The sequence below is a fragment of the Haliotis rufescens genome, unplaced genomic scaffold (assembly GCF_023055435.1).
Source record: "Haliotis rufescens isolate VD_foot unplaced genomic scaffold, xgHalRufe1.0.p SCAF_17, whole genome shotgun sequence".
Classification (NCBI taxonomy): Eukaryota; Metazoa; Mollusca; class Gastropoda; order Lepetellida; family Haliotidae; genus Haliotis; species Haliotis rufescens.
The window spans coordinates 18,514,820-18,526,901 of record NW_025963857.1 but is presented as its reverse complement, the minus strand read 5'-3'; positions in this window follow the sequence as shown (position 1 = coordinate 18,526,901).

Below are 12,082 nucleotides of genomic sequence, written 5' to 3'. Positions count from 1 at the left end.
AGAAGACTCCTCTTCTCAGACAAGAGCCGTTACTGTATCTCAACAGCAGATTGGAAGAGAGAGAGTCTGGCGCCGCCGTGGGGCACATTATTCGGATGCTTGTAGTGTTGAGAGAGACTCGTTGGGTGGTCCGAGCATCATGGTGTGGGGTGGAATTGGTCTTGCACAGAGGGTCGGCCCTGTGGTCTTACAGAACATCGGTCCTGGGAGAGGTTATGGTGTCAAAGCCGCTCGGGACATTGATCAAGTCTTGAGACCACACGCCGTACCTCATTTGGCACGTCGTCGTAACCACGAGTTTCGGCATGATAACGCTCGTGCCCACACTGCGAGAGCAACAAGAGACTTCCTCCAGCAGAATGGCATCAGAACCATGCAGTGGCCTGCCCTCAGTCCCGATTTAAATACAATGGATGAGCATCTATGGGACGAGATTCAAAGACACCTGAATGACGTCCGACTAAGGCCGACAACTGCAGCTGAACCGCGTCAGGCGTTCCTCAGAGTGTGAGCTCATGTGCCTATGGCCTTCATCAACCGCCTCATCCATTCCATGTATCGACGTTGCACGGCAGTCATCAATGCACATGGCGGACACATGTACACGAGATACTGACTTGTGATGACATTTTCACAGAGACTAGTGTTGTGTTTAACTTTAAGAACATTTGACACTTTAATTTCAACCTTGATGATCAGTTTTGCCAAGTTTCATCTTTTTAATATGTCTCAAAGTATGTTTACAGTGTTTGGACAAATAAGGTTTCTTATAAAAAATCCATGGTGTCGTTTCTTTTGCGGTTCAGTATATATTCTTTTCAACGTACATTAATAGTTTACAATCATGTGTTTCAGAGAATTTGTCAGATGTGTTGAGCTTACAGACAGTAATTGTAATTTATGGTGACATAAATGTCTCATGTAAAGCATATAGTAAGATGGTGAAGAATAATATTCAAATCACATTAAAATACTATGATACATCTGTAATCCTAAAGCTGATGTTCCACATGCCCAGAATAGCCAGGAGGAAAATTGATTAAATTCGAGAAGTTTTCCATTACATACATGCAGAGACATCACCTGAATATGACTATATATATAAATGTTATGATACCTATCTACATGAACAATTCAAAAATGGAGACAAATGCTAAAGACCGTCAGGAACAATTCATGTGGCCAGTACTGCTTCATTTTATCGATGAGGGTCCCCTGAAAACACTAAACATTGAGTAATTAACATGGGAAAACAGGAAAACTTGTAGAAATTGTTCCATTTTATAAATACTTAGCTGTGTCTTTTACAAGTAGATTAACTTGGTCAAATATTGCACATAACATTGCTTTGCAAGCCAAGAATACCTGTGGAGTCATATTAAAAAGTCTTAGAGTTTTGGACAATATTACATTTAACGTTTACTTTAAAATATTTCATACAAAAAGCATCCCGATTTTATTGTAAGGATCGGAAATTAAGGGCCTAGAACATTTGGATGTTATTGAAAAGAGACATTTATATGCATGTTAAAAGTTCTTGGGTGTAAAATCTAGCACAGAAAACGCAAGAATATATGCTGAATGCGGAATGAATATCTATAGTTATTAAAACATTATGAAATACTGGGTCAAGGTATTAAATATTCAATCTTCAAGATACCCTAGAAAATGTTATAATATGATGCCATGGTAAAAAAACAATTGGGCATCAAAGTTAAAAACATGATATCCGAATGTGGTCACATGGTTATATTTTCTTTCAGCCATTTGTCACAGGCCTTAAAAGATATGAACATCCCCAAATGGCATGGTTCCTAGTCCAGTTCTACAAAAGCAAATTACGACACTACATTTAAGACTACTATAATGCTAGAACCTTATCTATTAAGTGTAAAGTTTAGAACAGCTCTTTCTCGATCTTGATGTAGCTGACATGATCTCTCGAAACAGGCAGATATCGGTATTTCAAGGGAACATAGACTTAGTAGGATTTGTAAAACTGATTGTATTAACTATTCTACCACAACCCAAATGGAAAGAAATTTTGTAAATCAATGACATGTGATTTTTCAGAAACTATGAGAAATTTATCTGTGATCATTTATCATGCTGTGAACTAAGAAATGTATGAATTTGTAACACGCCCCAGGCAATGTACTATAGTCCTTTGGCCTCATCAGTACCATGAATAAAGATTGATTGGGTAACAAAAATGCACCCAGTTGAGTAGGAGACGTGCAAATAATTGTGTGTCTATCGATACGTTGGAACCCATTGACAAAACACTCAAGCAGATATAATTCTCACAATTTGTTATATCAAAAACTACTTTTGATTTTTCAAATATCACAAATTTGATTGTTTATATGATAAAATACATTATTTGATATTATAAATTCTTTTAATGATATCTTAAATATTTCATGACATCATAAAATCAAAATCAAATTCATTCTTTGGAATCAATAAATGAATTACTGATATCATAAAATAAGGAATGAATAGCTAAATCGGCGCCTTATATATTGTCCCTTTTGGGTTGTATAAAGTAACGCGATTGCATCACGGTTTTCATGTTCATTGCTAGGTTCTGCACCAATATTTCTTTCATCTTATGAACAAATGTTAAAAAAATATCAACTTATAATTAACTATTAACTGTAACCAAGGAAGTAAATTATAATACTAACCCAACCTGCGTTTTTTATCTCTCTGTCGTTACCATAGTTACCACCTGTCAATTCTAAGGGTATATACTTATACTGGAACATCGTAAGGAATACTAAAGGCAAAGTGCCTGAAGGCTCTCGACTTGCTAAAAGTCGTTTCAAATTCCGAGTGGGGCGGAGATCACAAAAGCCTCCTTCACTTTAACAGAACGGTAATGCGCTCTAAACTAGACTATGGTTCCATTGTCTATGGTAGAGCCTGCAAAAGCAATTTTGCAAAATTAGACACAACAGACCACGAAGGCCTAAGGCTCTGTCTTTGAGGGTTTAGGACATCTCATGTGGACAGTTTGTATGTGGAAGCTGATGAACCTTCCCTCGAACAATGCTGCATTAATTTATCACTGCAATACATCACTAAATTGCATTCCAGTCGGTCAAACCCGGCGAGCAATTGTGTTTTCAACCCTCTGTATGAAAACCAGTTTCGAAATGTGTCTAACCTGATACCACCACATGGAATCAGACCTCACTCTCACCCACCCTAAAGAGTCTGAAGCAAATTCTTTGGTTTATCAACAAGCATATAACGAATTACGAACAAAAAATAATTCTCACAGATCCATTTTTACAGACTTGTCCAAGGATGGTGGAAAAGTGCCACCATCACTTGATCCAGAGCTCTCTCCTCACGAATCTCTGATAATAGTTCGATCTTTACTGCTGAGGTCAAATCTATCTTAACAGCTTCGACCAATATTAAACAACAAAACAAATCTTTAAAAAATCCTCATCGTTTCAGATTCATTGTCTTGCCTTTAGGCACTTAAAAGTATCTCCTCAATTCATCCCATAATCCTTAACATTTTAGAACATTTAAATGATCTCTACTGGCCAATGTGAGATCGTCTTTTGTTGGTTCTAAGTCATGTAGACATAGCAGGTAACTCAAAAGCCAATGCTGTAGCTGAAGCAGCTCTTGACAAACCGTCAAAAATAGGTTGGACACCCAGGTAGGAGTCAATAAACTTCATGAATTCAAACCAACAATCGGTCATGCCTACTTGGGTTGTCAATCAAGACATAATGAGGTCGTTTTAAGACGATGTATTGGCCACAGTCGGTTTACCCGCGAATATCTGCTTTAAACAGATGAGGACAAACCCCCTAAGTGTATCCCTTGTGATGAATGGTTAACCGTTAAGTCCATATTAATTGACTGTGTTGACTTTAAAATCATTGCCTATTTGCTAGTCTATGAAATGAACAAAGCAATATATTTTTAATTCAATGCCTTTGTCATTCAGAATGAATGAAGGGTCGGTCCCTCCCCACACTTACCTACCAATGGGTGTTAGTTTCCCAAACCCATCAATATTTTTTTGAATGAATATTTATTTATTGTATGGATTACATACAGTTTTCACATCATTTTGCGTGCATGGAGGATGGAATCAAGAATGTTCTGCTAACCGTTTCTAATAACTAGTGGAGGATATTGGAAATGGTAGAACATGGAGAAAGCATCAAATTTGTGATAGATGTGACAGCTCAACAGCTAAACAGGCTCATTACCTTCTCAACATTTTCGAAGAACTGACAACATTGGAAATGAATTAAATTGGAAAGTGAGAAAAGAAATTAGTAGTCGATGTTTTTTTCTCATGAAAACCTCTCCATTAAATAAACAACAGTTGTTATTTTGGTACTTATCAAGGGGATTCCTATTTCCCAGACCTTCTCTTACTTTGTTACAGTATATACTGTAAAAATGGAAACAAAACCAAAACGTGCAACACAGCATTATCCATGGACTTATTAATAAGCCTATTCTTGATATAAATGTGTTGAAGTTAAACAAAAAATGGATGAATTATATATCATGTGTTCACTTGTTCTTTTGTAACATACACTAGAATGAGAAAAGCCTCCGCAGAAACTACATGTGAACGCAGCAGAGAGTTTGTAACGTTTCAAGTTTCATTCATTACTATATCTACTATAACTTGCTTCCCTGTGTGAATGCGAGTAATATTTATCTCCTCAGTTCTCAGCTTTATAATGTTTTACACAGGTAGTATATTTACAATTGTTGTACGTATATATGAAGGCATACGCATAGGATGAAAATATTTGTTATTCGTCAGTCAACAACTCAAATAAGTCAAACAACTTGGTAGTGTCTATGCAATTTCATATTTTGGGACACTGCATGTGCACTGGAAAGCTGTAGAGTACAATCAGTACTGATTAAAAGCTAATTCAATTTGTGTCATCATTCAATCTATAAGGTATTTAGGCATTATAATGTTGCTTATTTACCTAATTTCTCTAATTCGCCAAATGTCAGTATCAAACCGCATGTTTTGGTGTAACCCAGCCAGTGTCCCCACTCCTCGTGTATCATAAGACACTTTAATGTTTCGCCCTCAAGATCCAACGTTATAACATTTCAGTGCACAACCATCATCTATTTATGAGATATTTCCTAGGTATATTATATTTCGGTTCCAGTACCTTATACTGTCTTATACATGTTTCTAATACATATTTCCACAAACAGTGCCGCTTAGCCTACATAAGGAACGCAGCAGTCAGTGTATCTTCTAGCTACCTAACTTACTGTCGGTAATATCAGCAAATAACAGGACTGTTAATAACAGAAATGTACGATATACAACAAAATTGTCCCCATCTATAAAAAAAACATTCGACACAAACGCTGCGGTAGGCTTGACACAGTTATTTGCGCACCGCTTAGTTTACTCTTACCGACAGAGCGGGGTGGTGGTTCAAAGCGAAATGGAGGTCACTGTCGTTTGCCTAATAAATGCTAGGCGGCGTCTTTGATCTAGCCTCCAAGCATGCATGCAGTAGAAGTAAACGATGATCAGGATGGCCTGGAAATAAACAAGATTCTTTCTTGTTGCATATCAAGGCACCAATTCATCTGTCATGAGATGTTTATGTATGTGTGCACAATTAACTAGAATGTTTCATATTGTTACACGTCGATTCCCAAATTGAAACAATATGTTAACCCAGAAATCCGCAAGGCGCCGCAATTCGCTGTGCAGAGTTATATCTAATTTTATGTTATTTCGGAGTATCCCCTACTTTGTTTTAATGGTATATATCACATTATCATAATCACATGATATAATAATACTCTCTCTCACTCCTTTTGTGATCATGATCGTAACCGGATGTCGTCTGAAAACAGTGTGACTTTTGAAAGTGGTTTAAAACCTGACACCAGAGGATATATGTTTAATACAACATTCATCCCCCACTCCACTGTCACTGCTATCATTTTGCAGGCATTGTCCATTCCCTTTTCAGCTCTAAATTTAAGGGCCTTGAGGGTTCTTTTATATACTTTTTCTAACTTCATTATATACAGAACCATATACAGAACCTTATTTCAGGGACTGTATGTTAGTCTAAGCGACGAGATAAGCAAACTGCTTAATTGTGTATTTTGCTAACAGCTGCCATGACACATATGTGCCGACGGGTTTGTAACGCACCAGCATAGGACAATCTATTTCCTCAGTATCGAGTGATTGAGTTGGGCTTAACTGTGGGAACTTTGGTGCTGACAAACCTAGAAACATAATCGGGGCGAACCGGGATTCATAGGTGTTTGGTGTGACCAAGGGACGCAGCAAAATGTGGTGCCTTAGACGACTGGGCCACCCGTACCCTCTATTTTCTCATTGAATGCTCATGGAAATATGTCTTAATTCTTGCAATTCAAACACGACACAGATCAACAGAGGTAAACACGCGAGTGTGTTTTCGGAAGGTAATGAGGAATAAACATTGTATTAACGAGCCGACTGGCAAGGGCGACGCCATGTTTGTTTGTAAACACTGAAAGTAGTACCTACCTGACCTTTTATACTTGCATCTTTATCCGTACATGACCCAAACGGATAACGTTTATTTCCGTTGGCTTTATCCTGTCTGGAAACTTACCCATAATATGAGAAATTATTTTAACTTTATACATACCCGTGGTATTTCTTTTTTTATAAACCGGGCGGTCGGGTAGCCTAGTGGTTAAAGCGTTCGCTCGTCACGCCGAAGACCCGGGTTCGATTCCCGACATTGGTACAATGTGTGAAGCCGAATTTCTGGTGTCCCCCGCCGTGATATTGATAGAATATTGCTAAAAGCGGCGTAAAACCATGTTCACTCACTCACTTACTCTTTTAATAAACAGAACTAATGCTTTTTATATCCAAATCCTTCACAATAAGGATACGTGACAGGGATAACATGTATACCAGAAACACGTAGTTAGTAGATCCCACGTGGATTCCGAATCCGGAATACGACAGGGACGTGCCCTCCCTGTAGCATGAGCTGACAGAAAAACCACGTGAATGTAATCAGCAGTGTGCGAGCTACATCACGGGGAACTGCACAAATTTTAGGCTACCACACACACTATCAGGGTACTTGAGCATGCTCGGTCAGTCCTAAAACCGAGATTGATCGCCTCATTATGATTTCCACCGGTCTGTGGACAAGCGTTAGGAACTAGGGACCTTTTCGTTAACTGATTTGATAACGGTCAGGCCACCTTGAGACAGCTTACTCCTGATTGCGTCTTCACGAGGCCAAGCTATCCTCTAGCCTATGCCCAAGTTTAGTTTTCACCCTTGCCATTTGAAGCCTACGTTTCTGAGAAATGCTATGAGAGGACTGGTCGCCTGTCGAATTTGCGCTAAAAATATTCGAAAATTTTAGCAAAGACAATATTTTCGAAGTCGTTCAAAGTCTTCAATCAACTCGCCCAAGTGTTTTTTTTATATATTGGAGAGCAAACTTCGTTATTTTCTGTTAACACAAACAACAGGAACGCTTACCACAGTGTCTGAGAAGAAGTGCTAGTTTAACACTATCCCTGCTGAACGTTTCCTGTCATTGCAATAGCAGTGCCTCAATTATTGTAAGAGCGAAATACGACAGTAAGAAGTTTCTTCACCGAGCAGTCTTGTTTTGTTTGTCTGTCAGGGTTGAGATCTCAAACCGTTTCTTTATTTGCTCGACCAGGTCCTATGCTCTGCTAGTCTTTGTGAAGCCATTCCAAAGAAGGATATCGATCTGATTAGATGTCGAGTTTCCATCACACAGCTTGAGCCAAGAAAATTAGCCTCGAAATGGCAAGGGTGGATACTTGGATTTGATATGGGCTAGTGTACACTCTTGCCTCGAGAGGATGTGCTGATTGTGGCGTAAATAAAAGCGACAACCGCATGTCCCTAATCATATAAATTCTCTGGAAATAACCTCTATCGCTGACCTAATGGTATGGAAAAATGAAATGTCATCTAAGTTTTTATTGTTGTTTTTGGCAAACATGTTATCAAGGAATCAAAACAGTGATTGGGGTGAGATAAATTACAGCTTGATATGGGGAATTCTATTTGTGTACTATTCAAGTTGTAGTTGAACTAATTTCGATGTGATAAGTATTACCAATGTTCACCAAAGAACCAAGGACGGTATATTTTTTGTTGCTATATTGCATGAGCAGGTTACCTTTCCAACATTTTATTTGAAAGCTATTTACCCATTCCCATTAAATCAACTTTAATGTCATGGAGTGACATAGTCGCAAACGCATATCAAAACAAGTCGACCGTGTGCACGTGGTTATTGAATTGTAATATACAGGTGTGCTTGACTTTATTATTAACATTCCAATCGATAGCATTTGTATCTGCGATCTGTCAGCGTTAACGTTTACTGATTGTGCAGTTAACTGTTATTCTGAAGCGTGGTTTTGTGAAAGAAATGCCATCCATTTCAAAGTACATGGCAACAAATATATAGTGTGGTATAATACATTTACATTCAAGGCAGTTGGCATGAAAAATCTAATGGCGGAGGGCTTGTTTACAACATTTGAAGTAGACAGTAGACAGTCCTGAGACTAAGACAGAAACAAAATATTCTATGAATGCTTCGCTAGTTTTGTGCAGAGGTGGAAGTCAGTTGCTTGGATTTCTTGTGATAACAATGGACTCTGTTGATTTGTGGGCAATATGTTTTTCAATTTGACAAACTTTACTCAATATTTTAATGAATACATCGCGGGCAAAAAAGTTATATGCCACCTGGGCATCAGAGGCATGTCTGTAAACATGATGTAATAGCTTTGGCGCACAACCCACAACTGGCCATTTCGTCAGTTCATCGAGATACTGTCTCGGGGGTATTTTGAAGCGTGAAACTAGTTCAAATGCATTAGTGATTGTTGGTTCTTCTATAGCCACATACAGTTTAGCTTCTGTGTGCACGTGTAACACGTGCTGTTCATGCATGATGTGAAATTCCATTGTGATTAGATGTTGCATTCAAATGCAACGCCACGGTATTATGTAAACCTCAACGATAGCTACATGTACATTCGAATCAGTACATGTAGTTCCTTTTTTTGTTGGTATTATATACTCATAAAGCTGTAGCTATTGGAATAGTGATATTCTCATACCAAAATCTCCTTTGTCTAGTACCATGAGAGTCCAGTATCACTTTGTGTATTGACGGCTTTAGATTCTTTATCCATTGTATTTTAAATTTTAATTTTTGTTGACCAATATTCAGTCAATATGTAAGTAGATATAAAAAAACGCAACAAAGTCACATTCAACTAAACGACTTTAATTAATAGATTTACATAATTCACCTGTCGCAGGCAACAGATGAAAGCCATTAATGTATCAAATTACAAGCATATTCCAAATAGTGATAGTGAATTCCTCATTAAAGATATGCGCATCAATGGAATGCTCACTTTTGGCGAACTTGTTTTCGACGTGGTAATAGAGACGTCAGTGGCAGAACAAATTCATGACCTTCAGTTTTATAACCATGCTGGTACTCCTTCTTTGATGGTTTTCAGTCAGAAGCAGGTCGCAATGTGAAGAGGAATATCTGAAATGACAGAAAATTAGAAATATAGTTGGTAAAACAGAAGAAGTTCGAGAAACTGAAGAATTCAATGATTGCAGTGGCAAAACAATGATCAGATAGAATTTAGCATCTTAGAAGAAATATGACTTTACCCAGCGTCGAGAGTAAGTGCATTTTTATATTTCACAAAAGTTATCAATTATTCTCAATTATTCTAATTAATATTTTAATTTGTGTAATCAATGCGATTAATCAAAATTGGACACTGTTGACGAACACTTATTTCTGATGTCAGAGTTTTATGTCAATCAGAAAGGTGAAGAAACTTTAGGCCAGTACAATTCAACCAGGCACCACATTTCATACCCTCAATATATACTTTGCTATGATTGATGCTGATTTTCTTGAAAATATTTGTTTTTTAAGAAATGATCTGGAATATGTTAACGTTCTAAAGGTATTTTTACTGTGAAATATTTGTGCAGGCTCTCCTATTTTGGCACCTGGTAACAACTATTTGTGTGCATGCAAGCATAATTAATCAACAGTATTTAGTATTTTACTGCGAATATTACAGATATGCAAGGAAGTCCTTGGTGACCGATTATCAGAAGGTCTCAGAAGGTGATTGAAAAAACGTCCTTCATACTGTTGAACATACTGTACAAATGATCTGAAACAATAATGATATTGTTGCAAGGTGTTTTTATTTGATGTTTTTGCATTTTTTGCATTTTTGTCTCCCCCTGGTACCTGGTGCTCCGCATTAAGGGGAGTCAGTATACAGTGTATGTGTGGGATATTCATGGTAATATATAAACTGCAGCATGGTACCTCAGTGGGCTAGCAATATAAAGTCGGCATTAGTCTGGAATAGTACATGCAGCCAAACACACACACACACACACACACACACACACACATACGCACACACTATATAAGTTTAACCCCATTTGACCTCATCTCATCCCACATAAGTTACAATTCTAATATAAAGTCATGCGTCTGTAAGGCGGTCTTTGTAGGAGCAAGACAAACGATCAGAACAAGATACATCAGGTTACAGCCAGGCCAAGTTGCAAATCTGGCTGGCTTTGGGAAGCTCACCTCCCACAACGTGCCCTTGGCTTTGCTCAGCTCCAGCACCATGATGAAAGGCAAAGGGATGATAGGCAGCATAGCGAATACAAAGCCGATGGCACGAGCTATCACTGGATATGTGTACCCATCGTAGGTTGGCATCTGATAGGCACTCAACCTGACGATAAAGATGGTCTGCAACATGCATAACATGATAGACATTAAGTCAAGATAGACGCCTACGTTGACGACAGAAATATCAAACACACTGTCATTGTCGTGTTGCAAAGGATACTTAATATGGCAATAGATAAAGTTTTTCTTTTCTTTTTATAAATATAGTCTAAACATGAACTACTGTCACATCAGGCAACACACTCAAGGTCACGATATTGCCAATCCTTCTATGATCTTGACAGAGATGCTTCCAACTACCACATCGCAGGACTGCACAAGTAAAGGTACGGCAGTAATTAGTAATGAATGCTTTTCACAAAAACGTTAACCTTGACATGCCTTCTGTATGTGAAGGAGCAGGATTTGTTATGTTCCATGAAAGTTGCAAGCCTGTAGAAGAAAACATGACTCTGACATTGGCTGTATTGATATGAACAAAACATACTGGTCATAAAATTCGTTGCGAGAGTTTATTAAAAGATGAACTTCAGAAAAAACACATGCAGATGAGTGAAGCATTGTTCTGTTTGTATGGGACTGTAATGCACACATGGCGACTGATATAACAAATAATCCTTGGAAGTGAGTTTGTATTCAAAAACTTCCCCTAAATCCAGCCAATTACAATATATTCCAGGAAGGAGCAGACAAACAAACAGAATGCTGTCGTGAACCAGTCCATCAACTGGAAGATGTAGATTCCTCCCTGGAAATACAGGTCTCAAATATGGTGAAGAGACTCAAATTATATAGAATAAGGATTATTCCGAGTGAAAGTTCAAACAAATGTACCCTTAATTTTGATATTCTACGACAACATTTTGCCGGATTTTCAATCATACAGGACAGGTAAACTCCATTATTTCTGAGAGTGATTATCCAAGGGTTATAATCTAGGGATCAGTTTCCCGAACTGTAGTCACACTATTAAATTTATGGGGTATTTTGAGATGGAAACATCTCATCGACAAACATAATTGTGTTTCTTTCTAAAGTTTGCCTCTAAAAAACATCCTCATGTCAATAACTGTTCCGACACGGGTCAAAAACTCTACTCTCATAGTCGTTCATGTTATCCTTCCTAATCAGTCACACTGACTTGACTAATCTGAATTACATTTAAATTGGACTGTCAGAAACTATCCTTAACTTGCCCAGATCCGTCAAGATCACTTATGAATCGATCGCCGATCAAGATCATGTTTGTATGTAAACACTGAAAGGTA